General features: G+C 40.3%; 1 long non-coding RNA gene across 3 annotated transcripts in view; it reads right to left on the bottom strand.

The window, feature by feature from the left end:
- Positions 1-19,688, bottom strand: part of LOC147425891 (uncharacterized) — a 48,389-nt gene that overhangs the window by 7,189 nt on the left and 21,512 nt on the right. The window contains exons 3-4 of one of the 3 annotated variants that reach the window (XR_015186112.1): positions 2,970-3,020; positions 841-1,616 (exon numbers count right to left, since the gene is read on the bottom strand). The exons of 1 other annotated variant lie outside the window; for it this stretch is intronic. This is a non-coding gene — a long non-coding RNA (uncharacterized LOC147425891). Of the gene's footprint in view, positions 1-840; positions 1,617-2,969; positions 3,021-19,688 lie in introns of those variants that run through there. One more of the 3 variants, XR_015186111.1, reaches the window with a different exon arrangement.

Below are 19,688 nucleotides of genomic sequence, written 5' to 3'. Positions count from 1 at the left end.
TAAAGCACATGTTAGCCATGAGTTTACCCTAACCAATATCAATTGGCATTTCGAGGGCATTTTACATATGTCTTTTGGCAATAGTACCCAGCTCTTTAATCACACTTCATTCAAATCCAACACAATCAGCCGCTTGATCAAAGCAACAATGTTGTGAGAGAGTTGTGTTTGCAAAGTAGGCTCACCTTGCTAGCAATGTCGAGAGAGAGTTGCCTTTGCAAAGTAGGCTCACCTAGCTAACATGCTCGTCCTACTCATCACATAACAATAAATGAGCTAGGAAAAAAAAAGGAGTGCAACAAGGACTTATATCTTAGAGCACACCAAAACAATAGTACAAACAACCTTTTTGGATTGCAAACAATAGTGTGAATAACGAACACATGTACAAACATGAAAAAAGATTCATTGATTTCATTTTAAAAATGTGATGCAAAGTACAACTGGCAATCATTGGTGGGGCTCTAAAATGTGATGCTCTAAAAGAGTAGCACCTTGGTCAGTATAGTCACATGGAGTGTTGTTGGCCCCTTATCCACTACTGGGCTTAGCCTTAGCCCTAGAACCCTTTGTAGAGGCTTCACTATCTCCTTTCTTATATTCCTCTACCCCCTCCCCATTATTGGCTTCAACCCTATCTTCTTTTGCATTGGATGCACCACAACCTTCCTTAGCTTCCTCTACCCCTTCCATTATGGGCCTCTGCCCCATCCCCCTTTGCATTGTCTGCACCACATCCTTCCTCGGCTTCCTCTACCCCTTCTTTGTTATTGGCATCAACCCTGTCATTCTTAGACAGTTGCTTCCCCCTTCTTTGCATCCTCTGCCCCTTTTGCCTTTTTGGCCTCTGCCCCTTCCCCATCGTGCTAGCTTTGACATCCTCCATCCTTCTGCATATGTAGCGTTCACACTAAATGCATCAACTATGTCCGATCTTTACTGCCAAATATGTTAGGGGCCCCGCCAAAAGGGTGGGGGGTGTTGCAACCCTCACCCACACAAGTCCTTTCCATTATTCCTCAATCACCAAACAAGTTGTCCATGACATCCTGTTCCTTCCTGGCACTTTCTTCAACATTAAAGATATGGCTTGAATCAGACTTTGGAGGGCCGTTCCCATCCTTTTTCTTCTTTGACCCTTTACCACCGATGCTTGCATTACTATCATCTTTCTCATCTACAACTCAGCCAGTGACAAAACACATCTTACAAACAGAGTGACAATCAACATGGAGAAAATTCCAGCATGCAAAGCACTAATGTACTCTTCACAACGTATATTTCTTTGACCGAAGATTTAGCCACCTCAAGAATCAACATGTGAGAATCGGGTTTGGCACAAAACTTTTGGCTCTATAACACAATACTAAAGAAAAGGAGGTGAAATTGATGTTGGCATTCAAGCATAAATGTCTCAACAACATGGGCAGATTCTAGAAGCTTGCCACACACACCACATGACCCAAACACATGGATCATCTTGTTCAAATTCACTATCTAGGGCCCGGGAATAACACAAATTTCTTGCCATTCTTCACCTCCTCAATCATCTACTGCATAAAACTAGTATGGCCTTGAGCTTCCTTCCAGGTTTCCTCTGACATCTTATACTCATGCTGTGAAAACAATAGACAAAGGATCATACACACAAACAAGTTATCATCTCAAAATAACAATGCCAAAAGCAAAGTACCAGCAGAAAAATACCAAAAGGCAACATGCCAAAACCATTAGCAACAACAAAAATAGAGTACCAAAAGAAGGGTTTCAAAAGGAGAGTATCAACAACAGAGTGCCAAAAGTAGGAAAAAACAACATCAATAGTATCATATACAACCAAATCACCAAGATATACCAAGAACAACTAAACCACCAAAATACCTATCACTAGGATTTACCAACTACCATAACTACCCGAAAGTACTAAGCACCAAATCCCCTAAGCTACCAAAGACTACCTATAACCAAGAACCACGAAATAGCCAAAATGTACCAAAGGTGCCACTCACTACCAAAAGCAACTTAGACACCACCCGAAACTACCAAACCAAATTAAAATAACAAATCTTCAAAAACTACCAGTCACTAAGAACTACCTAGAATCAATGAACCACCAAAAGTATCAACCCACCAACATGTCCGACTAGAAGAAACTCTTAGACTAAAACCATATGACCTACCGACCACCAATTTCACAAAGCCATCAAAATCTCCTACCCGCCAAGAAATACTAGTCATAGAAAAGCACCAACATAAGACCAAAGAACCTAATTGGAACCAATACTAGAGCTATCCCAAAAGCTTAGAGAACATTATATCAAGCAAACCACCAAAACTACAAAAGGTAGCCTAGCTAGAAAATAGTAGAACAACCAAAATAAAAAAGTACTAGAACCACCAAAAACACCAAGAGCTCAAGCACTATACCAAAAGCTACCAAAAACAATAAACTTACAAATCACAAAACTAGCAAAGAATCCTAACTACCAAAAACAGATAATACCAAAACCTCCAAGACCAACAAAAATCCAAAAGCTTTAACAAAATATGCTAAAACAATATAGCCCCAAAACCACCCAAACTTCCAAAACCAACAAAACCAACAAAATATTAAAATCAAAAAGTACCAAAACCACCAAGAGCTCAAACACTGTACCAAAAGCTACCAAAAATAGTAAACTTACAAACCACAAAAGTAGCAAAAGAGCACAAGCACCAAAAACAAGATAATACCAAAACCAACAAAACTCCAGAAACTATACCAAAATATGAATATTGCACGGCATCAATCCAATTTTTATGTGCTTCATCAAAAGACAGAGCTTCCTCAACATCACATAAGCTAGACACAACCAAAGCATAACAATTTGATGCATAAGATGCATGGCAAGAACCTGAACAAGTATAACTAGACAAAGGTGCATCCAATTTACTGTCACGCGAAGTATGCACCAACCATTTTGGTATACCTTTAGCTTGGTCATTCTCAACCCTTTCCTCATCAAGTACATCATGTACATCTGCATCAGTAATAAGCTAATTTGTAACATTTTCAGAAACCCCCATAGGATGAACATTTGCCTCATTTGAATTTACATTCAAACTTCCACCATTGGAAAGACGCAACAAACTATCATAAATGTCCTATGAGCTTACATTACTGTCTCTAGTACATGACAGCAACGGCTAAAGAGAATCTTCCACAAACACAAAATACCGTGAAATCAAGATATGCTTTGTTTGTGGATCGTACAACTTGTCACCCTCGCTTTCAACACTATAACCAACAAGAATACATTTGATAGCCTTATCATCCAATTTTTTGCTTTGCATTTGTGGCACCAAAGAATTAGCCAAACAGCCAAAAATATGCATGTGCTCAATAGAAGACTTTTTATCATGCCATGATTCATATGGAGTCATAGACTGCAAAGCTTTTGTAGGACACCTACTAAGTACATAAGTGGCACACATGATGGCCTCAAGTCAAAACAAATGTGGCAAAGCTTAACTTTTGACCATACATTGTGTCATTTTCATACGTGATCTATTTTTCCTCTAAGCAACACCATTTTGCTGAGGCGTATAAGGCATTGTACATTGGTGTTTTATCCCATGACTAGCTAGAAATGCATTAAATTCATGAGACGTATACTCCCCCCTCGATCTGAACATAGGGTACCCATAGTACATTTTGGGACATTTTCAGTCATAGCCAGAAATTGTTTGAAGCACATAAACACTTTGGAATTTTCTTTAAGCGGATACACCCATGCATACTTGGAGTAAAGGTAATTGTCCAAGGATGGAGTTTGCATGGGTCCACAAACATCACTATGCACAAGTTGCAACATGCATGTGGCCCTAACTAAACCATCCTTTGGAAACTTCAAATGCTGCATCTTATCCAACATACAGCCTTCACAAACATGTTTGACAGGTGCTTCAAGAGGAGGCAAAGAAGCAACCATATCAAAATTCTACAAACACAGTAAACTCATAAATTTCAGATGCCTAAAACGTGCATGACAAAGTTTTACATCTGAAACAACCTTTGAATTCACAACAACATTTTCAATATTCTACCCACACTTGTCATACAAAGTGAGCTTATATAGCCCACGACATAAAATGCCAGATGCAACAATTTCATCACCAAACTGAGATGATGTATTATACATATGTCATCCACAAATTTGACTACAAGACTAAGTCTAGCAAGTGCAAACACAAAAAAAAAGATTCTTCTTGATCCCAGGTATATATACAATGCATCAACAAGTGTGAAAGAACTACCATTTGTAGCAGTCAGCACGGTCTTTCGGACTCCTTGAACCGGAGAAGAGGCATTGTTGGCATAAATGAATGTATTTCCGTGAGAGACATTCTCGAAAGTAGTAAACAAGTCACGATGAGACATAATGTGCTTTGTAGCACCACTATCAAAGTACCAAACATGAGCATATGTAACAGATGATATACATGTATCATGGACAAAAGGATCATAAGTGCACTCTGCACTAAAAGCCCATTCTGCATCAACATCAATATCGACTCAAGAATAAGTGCATTTGTAGTGGAACCAGTCACTTTCTTCTTAGCCTCTTTTGCCTTCAACTTAGGACACTGCTTGATCAAGTGATCATTAGCTTTACAATAATGGCAACGCATTTTCTTTTGGCCCTTTCACCATAATTTCCAGACAAACTCTTACCAGCAGAATCATTAGGAACATGTGCTTTTCCACTCGCAGAAGAACCATGAGAAGTGGCTGCATTGCTGTTTAGCCCTATTTTTCCTAAAAAGTGACTCTTGCAATAGCAATGTGCATAATGTATCAAACTTGACAACTTCAAGATTTCCTTGGGCCATAAGTCTCCAAGTACTAGCAAAAGTCTAGTAAGAATCTGGCAAATCATGAAGAACAGTCTGCACAAGGAAACTGTCAGAAATGACTTCACATGTAGAAATAAGTTGCTCATTTATATCCTTAAAAGTGTCCATTTCATCTTCCTCATGCATAATCTTCAACTCTAGCTCTTTATGCATCAGTGAAATTTTAACCTCATTGTGACTTGCATAAAGACTAGTCAAAATATCCCAAGCGTGTTTTGCAGATTTTGTTGAATGAATGTGAGGAGTAATAGTGCGCTTCATAGACAACGCAATCAATGCATGAGCATGCACATGTCTTACATCCCAATAAGCTTGCTCAACCATAGGCAAAAGAGTTCTAGCAGTAGCAATCCTGCTATCAAAACGTGCAGCATTCTCAACATCACGTATATCCACGTAACAAGGACATACATCAATGCCCTGCACAATATTCCAGACGCCCTTTGACACAAGGATATGTTGCATCATATAAGCCCACATTGGGTAATTGTCCCCATGTTCTTAACAACAAACATCTTGAACACATATATGTTGTTGTCAGCCATGGAAAATGCATGCACCTAATGTGGAAACTACCCAAAAAGAGAAGAAACGAAGCGAGAACAACACGTGCTATGTAGCACAAACTATAGAAGACTGCAAGAGACTTGTTATGCTGAAAACAACGTTGATAGAAATTCTGCACAAAATGAGCCTGCGTAGTATTGCCTATAGTGGAAATGGAGGCAGGAATGAGCCCAGATGAAAAATCTTAGCAAGAGAGAAAAGCTCACTGAAATTTGAGAAAGTAAGCAGGAGTGTGCTAGCGACATCGACGACTAAGCCCGAAAGGATGTAACCTGCTTTGATACCAATTGTTGGAAAGAGGATTGCAAGGAAACACAAACAGTTTGGAGAAGACGAAGGAAGCTCGAGGCACACAACAAAGAGTGTATTACTTAGTTTGCAATGAAAAGAGACGATAGCAAGCTCTACTTTCATGAAGATCATTTTAGTACACACTTAATATCCTCATAGTCTTAGTATGCTTTGTATCACTTTCTATTTTTAGTGATTTATGGTCTTGGTGTCAACTCTTCTCTACTATTTATTCCAACATGGTATTGTAAAGATTAATCTACCTATATCATTTTCCTTTTACTTTGTTTAACATGTGGATATTACTCGTACAGTCATTGGAGTAGATTAAAATATATGATAGCAAGTAATCTTTATAGCCAATAAGATCGCATACTGGTCCTAATGGCTTCAAAGCAAATATATTTACTCCTTGCGTAGTGCAAAGAAACTCTTAAGAGAAGAACATGTTAAAAGATAGGTAATGAATACAAATGTGTCAATGCATACCCGACCACCTCTTTATATAGACAAAAAAAATATTTATTTCCATTGTTGGGGTATAAAGCCCAATGTGGTCGCCCAGGTAATTAGTGGGCGGGCCGCCAGGTATGTACACATATTCTTTTGTTAAAACCTAATAAGAACTCACTATGCTCTACACATTACAGTAGAGCGAGTTCACCATATCGTCGTGCTCTTCTTCTCGCACTCTCTCGCGTCGCACTTCCGCTCGTACTCCTTCAACTGGTATCAGAGCTCAGATCGAGGCTCGGGGCAGCACTGCAGGAGGCTAGAGTCACCAGCTCAGATTGGAGTGAAATTCGACAGGCAAAGACACGGTCCCAAATCTTGTGGGAGAGGCCGTAAGGCTTGTTGTGCTCAGAATTTCATTCTGAGGTCATCTCGGTCACCGTTTGGCTTCGACAAAGTTCTGCGCAGGCCATTTTCGACTACGTGGTCTCAGCGGGTGCAGATCCGACTCTGCAAATTTGGGGTTTTCGGCCTACGACTGCAGGTGCTGAGGATATCGACACTCCCAGAGTGTTGATTTGTGGCTGTCTACACATCGAAGGACGGCTCACAGTTCTTGGAGGCGTGTCATATACGACACGGGCGCATCTACACACAAACTGTAGGCGACATCCACTAGTTCATCAAGTAGCTTGTGTTTGCTGCTTGATATTCCAGGTTTACCCGCAGCTTACAGTGTCAGAGAGACAATGTTTTTTGAGCTGTTTTTGGTCTGTTTTTGAGTACACCAAAGCTATTTTACAAAGGAGACTCTACCAAAATTTTTGCAGAATCTGAAGCTTTCTTGGTTCATTTGACAGGTTGATATTGGTTCAGAGGTCAGTTTACAGGGGAAACTCTGTCGAATTTTTCCCAGGAAAGTAAACTACTGTGAAGCGTAGCTATGGCTGGATCACAGGACACTGCTCTTTACAATATCAAGAAGCTGGATGGAACCAATTTCCCATTGTGGAAGAAGCAGATTTGGCACGTGTTGGTACAAAAGAAGAAAATAAAACCTATAAAGCTCAAGGGGATAAAACCAGAAGATATGGACGAAGATGAATGGAGCGAAATGGATGAATTGACACTTTCTACCATTATGCTGACTTTGGCAGAAAGCGTTTACTTCAATGTAGCAGACGAGATGTCGGCTTATCAAGCATGGTTAAAGATGAGTGATCTTTATGAGAAGCAGAGTGCAGCTTCACAGGTATACTGGCTTAAGAAGCTTGTTGACTTGAAGATGAAAGAAGGGACACCTATGTCCAATCATCTGAATGAATTCAACACAATCTATAGTTAGTTGTCAGCTCAAGGTGTCAAGTTTGATGAACCTGTTAGAGCTATGTTCCTGTTGATCACATTGCCGGAAAGTTGGGACACTTTCCGCACAACTTTGAGTAATTCTGCACCTCTAGATGGTTTGAACATAGCAGGTGTAGAAGGAAGTCTGCTTACTGAAGAAACCAATAGAAAGACAATGGACAAAGGCAAAGGAACAACCTTAGTTGTCAGGGGAAGGACCAAAGAAAAGTACAAAGGTGGAAAGAGGAATCAGTCTCGTAGCAAGTCCCGCAGTGCTAAAGGCAAGAGTGACATAGAATGCTACCATTGTGGCAAGAAGGGTCACATGAAAAGAGACTGCAGAGAAGCATTCTGGTTATTTGCCTGGCTTTTTATTTAATGATTTTGAATTCTATGAACATTGTCTGTATGGTAAGCAAACACAGCAGCCACATAAGCATAGAAGCAGTAGAAGAGATACACAGTTGGCACTTGTTCATAGTGATTTGTGTGGACCTATGCCTAACCTATCTCTAGGGGGAGCTTCTTACTTTATGACATTTATAGATGATTACTCGAGGAAAGTATGGGTTTACTTTCTCAAGCACAAGGATGAAGCGTTTAGTGTTTTCAAAACGTTTGTGACACTTGTGGAGAATCAGAGTGGCAAGAAGCTTAAATGCTTACGCAGTGACATTGGTGGAGAGTATGTTTCAAAGGCCTTTCAGGACTTTTGTGAGTCAAAAGGTACTTACAATTCTCCACAAAATGGTGTTGCTGAGAGGATGAATAGGACCATACAAGAGAAGGTCAGAAGTATGTTGTCTAATGCACAACTGCCAAATGGGTTTTGGGCTGAAGCTGTATCAACAGCTGTTCATCTTGTAAATAGATCTCCTAGCAAGGTTTTGCAGAAGGATTCAGTGCCAGAGATGGTATGGTCAGGCAAAATGCCCTCATACAAGCGTCTCAGAGTCTTTGGCTATGAGGCATATACTCACGTTCCAAAGGAATTTAGGAACAAACTTGAGCCAAAGAGTAGAAAGTGCATCTTTCTAGGCTATGGTAATTCTGGTGAGATGGGGTACAGACTTTGGGATCCCGAATCCAGAAAGGTTGTCCGCAGCAATGATGTTCACTTTAATGAATCCAAATATCATTCTAAACCAGAGAGGGTTGAGGAGATTAGAAGAGTTGTCTTCCAAGAAGATGGACCTGCACGTGCAAGACAAAATGTCAGGGCTCAAGAGGAGCAAGGACAGGATAGATTGGAACCACATGTTGTGGCTGAGCCTGAGCCACCTATTGTGCGTAGATCTGGACGTGTCACGCGACCTCCTGATAGGTTTTTTCCATCTATGAACTATGTCATGTTGACTGATTGCAATGAGCCTTCATGTTACAAGGAAGCAGTGCAAATGAAGGACTCCGGGAATTGGCAATTGGCCATGCAGTCAGAGATGACAACTCTGCATAAAAACAAGACATGGAAGCTAGTTAAATTACCACAGGGCAAAAGGCTCTACCTTGTAAATGGGTTTACAGGTATAAGATCACCGCTCATGATAGTCAGCCAAAGTACAAAGCAAGGCTTGTTACCAAGGGCTTTAAGCAAGAACAAGGCATTGACTTTGATAAAGTCTTCTCTCCGGTGGTCAAGATGACTACATTGAGATGCTTTCTTGCATTGGTTGCCATATTAGATTTGGTGTTGCACCAAATGGATGTCAAGACAACGTTCTTGCATGGTGATTTAGATGTGGAAATTTACATGCAGCAGCCAGAAGGGTTTGTTGAGAAAGGCAAGGAAGATTGGGTATGCGAGTTGTTAAAAAGTCTTTATGGCTTAAAACAATCACGGAGGGCATGGTACCATAAATTCCACAAGTTTATGCTTTCTCAAGGCTACAAACGTAGTGAGTTTGATCACTGTCTATATACAAAGAAGGCTAAGGATGGTAGTTGGCTGATCCTTATTTTGTATGTGGATGACATGTTGATTGCTGGCAAGCACTTGGAAGAAATTTCAGCTTTGAAGTCAAAGATGGCAAAATCGTTTGACATGAAAGACATGGGTGAGGCAAGTCATATACTTGGTATGCGCATTGAGAGAGATAGATCAAAGAAGTTGATTTGGTTATCTCAAACAGAGTATATTGACAAGGTTTTGCAACGTTTCAATATGGAGAAGGGAAAGGCACTGAGTGTTCCATTGCCACCATATGTGAAACTTAGCAAACAAGATTGTCCTGTGTCTGAGGAAGAACAGGCTGAAATGGATAAGATTCCATATGCGTCTGCAGTGGGTAGTTTAATGTATGCAATGATTGCTACTCGCCCAGACATTGCATTTGCAGTGGGAGTAGTAAGTCGATACATGTCAAACCCAGGCAAGAAACATTGGGAGGCAGTGAAAGGAATATTGAGATACCTGAAAGCTACAAAGAGTATGCGTATATGCTATGGGAGTCAGAAGCTAAGTGTAAAGGGTTTTATAGACTCAGATTATACAGGTGACTTAGACAACCGAAGGTCTACGTCAGGGTATGTCTTTACATTGGCTGGTGGAGCAGTATCATGGCGTTCTAGATTACAAGATTGTGTTACTTAGTCTACTACAGAGGCTGAATATGTTGCAGCATCAAAGGCATGCAAAGAATCAATTTGGCTTAATCGACTAGTAACAGATTTGGGAATCAAAGAAGAGATGCCTGTGTTATATTGTGATAGTCAAAGTGCTATACAATTGGCTCGCAATCCAGTTTATCACTCAAAGACAAAGCATGTGGATGTGAAGTATCATTTCATCAGGGAAATGCTCGAGGATAAGCAACTTTAGCTTGTCAAAGTTCACACCACAGAAAATCCTGCTAATCTACTTACAAAAGGACTTCCCTCAGAGAGCTTTGCGCATTTTCGCAAGCAGTTAGGTGTAGGGTAGTACATCACTTCTCTACATCTCTTGTATATTAGCTTGTATAGTAGCTTCTCTCACACTTAAAGTACCACATTGGACTTTAAGTGGGAGGTTGTTGGGGTATAAAGCCCAATGTGGTCGCCCAGGTAAGTGGGCGGGCCGCCAGGTATGTACACATATTCTTTTGTTAAAACCTAATAAGAACTCACTATGCTCTACACATTACAGTAGAGCGAGTTCACCATATCGTCGTGCTCTTCTTCTCGCACTCTCTCTCGCGTCGCACTTCCGCTCGTACTCCTTCATCCATCGGGCTTTTCATTTCCTAAACTCACCCTTCACTTATGCATTTGAGATGTTTTGAAAGGATTTTTAATTTTTTGAGATTGGTCCTAATGTCTTCAAAAAAAAAAAAATCGTTATCTACATAGTGCAAATGCACTCTAAAGAGAAGAAAATGTTGAAGGGAAAACAAAAGAGAAAAACAAATATACCAATGTGCACTCAACCACCTCCCTTCATACGGACACAAAAAGTCTTTTGACTTTCCACCGTCATGTGACTTTTCATTCCCTAAACTCACCCTTCACTTATGCACTTAAGATGTTTTGAAAGGTTATGGTTGCGATTATATTAGATATTGTTAGCTTCTACAAGATTTCTCTATTAATGATTCCTTCCAAAGCTCTATCTTTTTGGAGTTAAAGACCCTTAAGCTCTTTAAAAAAATCATTTTGGTTTCTTTTCAAGCACTCAAGCTATTTTATCAATGCTTATCAATGCTATTGTATCAATGCTTATCAAAGGTGCTCAAGCACCACTAGTCGCCCTGGATGCTCCCAAGGGCTAGAGTTCCACACTCTTATCTCTAGCATTCATTCTCTTTTCTGATTTGCATTACAAGTACTTTCTCCCACTCACATCTATAATTACCTCCACGTTGTGCGAGGTGTCCTCTTGCAGCCGACGACCTTTTGTGCCCATACTAGTTTAAGATTTCCAATGCTTCATCATTTCAAAGATTTTTTGCTCCATAGCACAATGAATATCCTCTTTTTCAAAAGAGAGCGCTTCTTATCTCACAAGACCATCATTGCTCTTAAGGTTAGACATGAGATAAAACATGTGGAAATCATCATGGAAGCTTACCAAAGGGCAACCACCACTCTTGAGGAGGACTCACCATGAAGGGCCTCTTGATCAAGGATGAAAGGGGCACTTTTTGTTAACAACTTGGTCATGCAGTTGAACAATGTTTCAAACGCTTAGCCAAGAAACAAGAAAAGCAACATGCTAATCTTGTAGCTTAGAACATGAGGAATCTACGAAAGAAGTTGAACATGCACTGATAAGGACCACTAATTACGTAGTGGTGATGATTCTTGGACTCTCAAGAAGCTCAAATTGTTCAAAAAAGTAATAAATCTTTTAGTATTTCCTTGTATATGCATAAATAAACCCAAAAGGTTTCCCCCCATGGTAATCTTCCTTCCATTTGTATACACTCATCTAGTTGTAACACAAGGGTTTAGACATTGCCCATAACACTTGTTAAGTGGTAAGGCCATTCTATGCATAACACTTGTTAAGTGGTAAGCCCATTCTATGCATGGACTTTTTTCATTAATCACCTTTCATCCTACGACTCTTACCTCAGTTTTGGTTTGAGGGGACATCACTCTTTTGGTTGGGAGGGGGAGGATTTAGATCAGTGCTTTCCAACCTTTGAGCCATGGACATGTTACCTCCGAGCCATGCTAAATGTACCTTTTTATCGCGTAACACTCCCTCTGAGCTATGCTAGACCTCCTTTGAGCCGTTCAATTCTTTATTTACCTCATCCACCTCTAAATACCTAGGTCATAAATTTCCTAGATATTTCTATCCTTTCTCAAATGTCATCATAGAGGTTTGACCACCTATGAGATGAAGGAGAGACATGTTAGCTTAAATAGAATGGTCTACTCTAAATAAGGTAGCCCTATCCTCATTGGCTTATCCATATCTCGCTAGCCTATCATTATAAGCTCCTTTTGTATATAGAGGCTCTCATGAAGATCACTATACACTCATGTTAGCTTAAATAGAATGGTCTACTCTAAATAAGGTAGCCCTATCCTCATTGGCTTATCCATATCTCGCTAGCCTATCATTATAAGCTCCTTTTGTATATAGAGGCTCTCATGAAGATCACTATACACTCTATATCCTCAAAGTTTGAGCTAGCATGTGTTGTATCACTTTTTATTTTTAGTGATTATTGTTGGTATCAATGTCGACTTTTGTCTACTCTTTATTCCAACAAAATAACGTCCTTGTTGAATTTAGAGTAAAAATAAATAAAAGGATACTTCAATGTACACCCAAATGTTTATCGAGATTTTGGTTCCAATGAGGAAATTATTTTACTTACTTGGGTATATCTATAGTGCGTTTGGAGCTTCCTAAGGTTGTAGACTGTAAGATGGGCTAGTAGTTGGAGGCTTCCAACATATTTAGGCCAACACATAAAAATTAGATCACCTTCAAATAAAGTAGATAAAAAGGTAACCAAGAGCTCTTTTTCATCCAAAAAACTTGTCTCTTTCATTTTATAGGTGGCACTTTGCAAGCTTACAAGTATTACCAATTTTTATAATTATAATCTTATGAAGATTTAATAAAAGCCTGATATAAGTGCTCAATTGAAAAACAAAACTCCACTAGTGAAACATCAAATTAGCATTATAGTACCATGATAAAAGGATTATAGTGTATTAAAAACCCGTGTGATCGTATAGCAAGGCAAGGAGCGGTGAGGCCTCCTCTCCTTTTTCTCTCCTTGCGTTGTGGCACCCACCACATGACATCTTTTTAAATGAAAAATGAGTCAAAAACTATCTTTACTTTCAAAAAGAGAGTAGAAGCATTTTACTACTTTCTATGAAACTTGTGTTGCAAGTTTGTAAAGCTTGTAGGGATTATTATATCTTGAGTGTACAATTTTGAGAAGCTTTAATATCATAGAAGTGCTTAAATCAGTATAATAACTCCACCATTGGATTCAACCCTTGAAAAATGACCAAAGTGGTGGTACTAAAACCCTATGACTCTCTCTCTCTCTCTCTCTCTCTCTCTCTCTCTCTCTCTCTGTGGCCAAAGGAAAAAGGAGGATATTTCACGACAAAAAATGATTATGATGAATTCTATTACTGCTTTTAAAAGGCTTCATGATGCTATATTTTTCAAATCCATTGAGAATGCAGGCATATTTCTTTCTTATCTTAGATGAATAAAAAATGGATAAGTTAAAATAATCACATTGCTTAGCTTCGTGCACTTTCGCATGTGGAGATTCTAATATCAAAACTAATGACATACTTAACAAAGATGGCATAGGCTTTTAGTTGTTGCCTCTTGAATGTTGCACATGATGGCACCACATACTCCTCTTTGCTTCTCACTATGGAGTATCAACTCTTGAGTTCAAGACTCACCTGATAGATCTTTGCAATGTCATGGGATTGTTTCTATGACATTAAAATTTCTCTTCTCTGGCTTCATTGCTCCTCCTTATCTCAAATGTTGTGGAAAATGTGGGAAGCACATGAAGTAGTTTAACTCCTATAGCCATCTTGCCACATATTTTGGTCATGAATCCTCTTCAACAACTAGTCATTAAAAACACATCAGTGAAAAAGAATAAATTTTTATATGATTCTCTCTCTCTCTCTCTCTCTCTCTCTCTCTCTCTCTCTCTCTCTCTCTCACACACACACACACACACACACACACACACACACACACACACACATGGTTACTTTACTTTGACTAGGCTGCTTCATCCTGGATTCACACACATTTCACCTCTGCTTCGTAGGGGATCTGATGGTTATATTGTCTTGTGAAGTGCTCACCTTGAATAATTAATCGCATGCTAGATTCACGTTATGAATCTAGCATGCGATTAATTATTCAAGGTGAGCACTTCACAAGACAATATAACCATCAAATCCTACGAAGCAGGGTTTAAATGTGTGTGAATCCAGGATGAAGCAGCCTAGGCAAAGTAAAGTAACGAAGTGTGTGTGTGTGTGTGTGTGTGTGTGTGTGTGTGTGTGTGAGAGAGAGAGAGAGAGAGAGAGAGAGAGAGAGAATCATATAAAAATTTATTCTTTTTCACTGATGTGTTTTTAATGACTAGTTGTTGAAGAGGATTCATGACCAAAATATGTGGCAAGGTGGACAACCTACCAACATTTCATTACTCTTTGGATGTATCTTCTCTCACACTGCACAAGAGGGGAGCCACTCCACTCCTTTGTCACAAGTAACCTTGAATGGAATAAAGTCACTAATTTCTCCGTGAGATTTTAGGGATACACATCAAGAGCCAGATAACTCCTGAACTTAACCAAATATCGACGAACTAGCTTACCTTTCACTTTCCTTGTTCGCTACGACCTGTTCTGAAACGAGAATCTCTTCCATCTCTTCCACTTCGGGTTGCTCGTCTGGCTTTCTGTCCTCTTGCCCTTCCTTCACCTTTGAAAGGTCTCAATAGACTCACATGAAATGTATTGTGAATCTTCCAAGTATCTGGCACCTTCCGTCGAAGGATATATCGCTGATCTTTTCTTGTATTTGGAAGGGCCCATAGTATCACATACTAAGCTTTGGAAAAAGCCTCTCCTTACCCTTCCTCTTTTGTAGGCATGCTTTTTCAAACCGAAGTAGCATCCAATCATTCTCCTCTAACTGCAAGTCACAACAATGCTTGTCTGTTGCCCTTATTTGCCGTGCTTAAGACTTTTGTAAAGCCTCCCGTACCTTAGCAATGTCTAGATCCTATGTGTACTAATCTGCTTCAAACATCTTGTCCTTGGTGCTCAAAATCAGTGGAACTTTTCTGACACCCTCGACAATCTCAATGGCTTTGTTCATGTAGACGTGCGAACAATGTTGTTGTAAGCAAACTGCACCAAAGGCAAATACTCCTCCCACTGAGCCTTGTGATTAGAGATATAAGACTTCAACAAGTCTAAATACACTGAGTCGGCTATCTTCGTTGCTCGTCCATCTGTGGATGAAATGACAATGTGAATTTAAGCTCAGTGCCTATATTCTCCCACATTGCTCTCCAAAACAAGCTCGTAAATATGGGAGCTCTATCTGACACTATAGATATGGGCATGCCATGTACTTTGAAAATCTATGAGACAAACAATTTGGCCAAATGGACAGCTTTAAGTGTCTTTTTTACCAATGTGAAGTGAGCCTACTTGCTAAATTTGTCAATGACGATCCAAATACCATCATGTCCACTTTGAGTCTTTGGAATATCGAAGATGAAAACCCATTGCTATATTCTCCCAAGATCGATCTGGAATTGGTAAAGGCTGTAGAAGTCCTACCGTTTTATGCCTGTCAAACTTGACCTTTTGACACACTAAACAAGTGCATACAGACTCATCCATGTCTTTCTTGAGCTGAGACCAGTAGAAATACTTTTCTACCACTTTCAAGGTACTCTTGATGCCTTGATCCCTTATGGCACTGCCAACACCTTTTTCCTCGAATCATATGTCACACAACATGATTCTCCTCATTAAATAACCTTTCTTAATAGTATAACCTGCAACTGTCTCTCCACTTTGCATACAGTCAAAGATGTCTGCAAAATTGGGATCTGTAGCATATTGATCAAGCATATTTTCAAAGTTTTGATGATGTATCGCCAAGATGGCCGATATCTGTGGCACCAAATTCTTCTTTTTGTACCGTGCTTAATTTGGAAATGGAATTGACACAAAATGTTAGCCCATCTCATTTGCTTATATGCGAGTTTTCGCGAACTCTGATAATCTGTAAATACTGTGAAATCTGCTCCAAGCAAGTAATGTCTCCACTGAGTAGAGCATGTACCATTGTTAACAGCTCCTCGTGGATTTGTGCAACCCTCTCAAGTCTAGAGAACATTCTACTCTAGTAAGCTATGACATGGCCCTCCAACATTAAGACCGCTTCTAGATTGCTACCCTCAAGTCGTTTCTGTAGGTCTGACAAAATAAAAACAGATGGCCACTTTTCGGATGGATTTTAATGAAACACGAAGAATCTTGTATTCTATCAAGTATATCATCGATCCTGGGTATTGGAAACCTGTTCTATGCAAGTGGGACAAATTCGCCCTTTAATTTTACATCCATAATGATTTTTCTGTCTTTCTCATTCTTCAATGTTGCCTTCCTTGCCCGATAATCAACCAAGACATGGTTCTTGTGGAACCACGGTACTCCCAAGAGTACATCACACCCTTTCAGTAGCATGATATAGAAGTCCTCGTGCCAGGGTACGAGGAACCACGGTACTCCCAAGACTACATCATACCCTTCCAGTGGCATGATATAAAAGTCATCGTGTCCTAGATACCTTGGCAATGCAACCATATTTTGCCAATGACAGGTGTAATGGCGACATCATGCATTGGTGATGCTAAAACCGCATCTATTTGTGGTCCCGTTTCTTCACGCGTTATTCCAAGTTGAGCCGCCGATTCGGGTAAGATGAAGCCAAGGCCTTGGCTCCTCCATCGAAGAAAATAAGGACTTCCTAGTCTCGTACTTGGCCCCACGCTCTGCAGAGTTAAATACTCTTATCCTTCTACTCTAGGGTCGTTCTCATGAAATCTGGAACCAACCCTGCCTTTGTCTTTCCCTTTCTTTGCATGCACCTTTGCCAATTTTGAAGTTTCTCATTTGTCCTCAGCTTGCTCCTTAGGTGTTTTCTTCGAACACTTTGCAAGGTTGTTCCCCATAACCGTCACACTAGCCCTCTTTATAGGGCTCTACACGCTACTCTACTTATAATTTTGGGCTGGTGAGTCTCTTCTTTTGTTGCTTGCCCTTCATCTTTTTGTCGTCGGAAGAATCCTTCCCTCATGAAGCAGACATTGCATACCAAAGCCTTCCTTGGCATGCGCCATAAGCCTCTGAATTCCACCTGCTCCTTATAGGGAATATTTTGAAAAGAAGCTATTGGTAAAAATATACCCAAAAACCTCTGGCAATAAGCAATCAAAGTGTCTTTCTTTGTCATCCTCAAATGATTCCAAGCCATGATAACATCTCGTGATACTCCATTAACCATGCCGAGGTGAAGATTCTTTTGAATTTTACCCACAACTTAGGTGATTTCCTGTGTAAAAGCAAGGTCGACCACCATGACTTTCACCCATGACTTAGGTTAAGATTCTTTTGAATTTTACCCAAGACCACCATGTTTGTGCATTACCTTTAAGAAAAGACGCTACCTTTCGTACCAGGGCCGAGGAACGACCTCCAAAAAAAGCGATGTCAAACTGCTGTATGTATGCGAGGGCTCAATGGGTATCCTTGTAGCCTGAAAAGTGTCAAACTTTACTACTTGACCTCCATCCTTGAACTTTCTCGTCTTCTTACTCTTTTTCCTTAGGTAATCATACCGAGTTGTTAACATCAGGTGGTTCCGTTTCTTTCCATAGATAGTCCCAAATGCACGGGAATCAGTATCCGAACTGTTAGAGGATGAAGTGTCCTCCTTAGAACACTAGAATGCTTACGGTGCTTGCTGGACTTCTTTTGAGATCTTCTTTTCTTGCTTATCAAAGTCTTTGTCCGCTTCTTCCGCTTATTTTTCTCCTCGCTGGGATTAGAACAAGGAGAACTCTTTGAACTGTCTGAAGTCGAGGATTAAGGTGGAGAACTGGGGTCATTGAACACGTTTCTTAGATTTACTAGCCTCCTCAAAAGCGGATTTCCAACCTAGGTAGCAGGGATATTTCTCTAAATGGCTCTTCTTCCGAGAATGCCTTGTAGTCTTCATCAATTGATTGACTTTTTGTTCAAGAGCGTCATCGGACTCTTCTTGAGACTACAATTTCTACCTTTTTGCACTCAGCTTTGCTTTAGTCTTCATAGCTAACTTGAGAAGTGAATGGACGGCGTTTTGCCATTTGTCAGTGAACCTCGTCAAGTGGGTGACTCTTAAGATATTTTATGTATTTTGGGTCCTTGGAGTACTTGATCATCCTTTCGGTACATGTGTTGTAACCCGCCCGAAGGGCGGTGAACTTTAACTTTCACCCAACCTTTACACTAATTAACATTACTTGAACTTTACGATACAAAGGAACTTCACGAATCAACCTGTGACTGAGAATTACACTTCAAACAAACCACGGCTTGGCAGCTAGAGTGCTTCCAAGCAGACAGCGACACCCTGTAGGCCCCAAACTTCTACAAGCTGTCCCACTTTTATCGGGCTGAAATTCCCCTACTCTAACCCAATTTCAGCAACATAACCACAGTAGAAGTCTCTGCGGTCAAAATCCCAAGTAAACAGTGACTTTCCACGCACTTTGGAGCACTTTACAAAACCTCGCAAGAAATTACAGCACGCTAAAATCTATGTTTTTGGCCTCCAATTTGCACCAAAACACCTGTTCGGTGATTCCTAGCTTCCCTGAAGCTCTTGAGACTTGTAGGCATCAAAACTGACCAAAAACCTAACCCTGCAAAAAAAATTAGAGCAAGCTGTAATCCCTCTTTTGCGCTCTGATTCGCGTGCCTATCACTTCTGTGGGTAGCCCTCGAGCTCCCGCACCTGTAGGGTCACTTGCCCTTTGATTTAGATGAGATTCCTCGCGAAAATCTCTCGAAATTATCATGTATAAGCACCCAAGGCTTTCTTGAGGCTCCCCTAGCATTACCATGCAGTTTCGGTGCGAAACCCTACAGAAAAACACAACGGGCTGTAATTTTTTGTTTTGCATTATTTTGAGCGGAGCAAACATGTCTATGCGAGTCTCAGAAGCTCCTACACGCAATGTGGCAGTTCCCTTTTGAATCGGACGAGTTTTCATGCGAGAAAACTCTTCGTTTTCACAATCCTTCACGATGGAACTATGCACATCTGTGGGGGATTAGCAATTAGCTAATCCGGTTCCTGTACAAAAGACTCTTGCCTTGGCAAACACACATAAAAACCCCAGAATTGTGCATGGTCATCTAAGAAGCCCTACTAGAGGGGCATTACCATATGTGCAAAGAGGAGAGAGAGACGCGCAAGAGAAAATCATCGCGTTGCATGAGACAGGGGAGAAGGCAAGCTTTCCATTAAAGCTGTGATACTTGCACCCACTACTCACACACACACTGTGGAGCAATGAAGTCCAAAAATCAGGCTTCACTCAAAAATGGGCGCCCCCTCTTGGGAGGGG

The sequence above is a fragment of the Adiantum capillus-veneris genome, chromosome 24 (assembly GCF_014529385.1).
Source record: "Adiantum capillus-veneris isolate H3 chromosome 24, ASM1452938v2, whole genome shotgun sequence".
NCBI classification, from domain to species: Eukaryota; Viridiplantae; Streptophyta; class Polypodiopsida; order Polypodiales; family Pteridaceae; genus Adiantum; species Adiantum capillus-veneris.
This window is presented reverse-complemented; position numbering and strand designations above follow the sequence as displayed.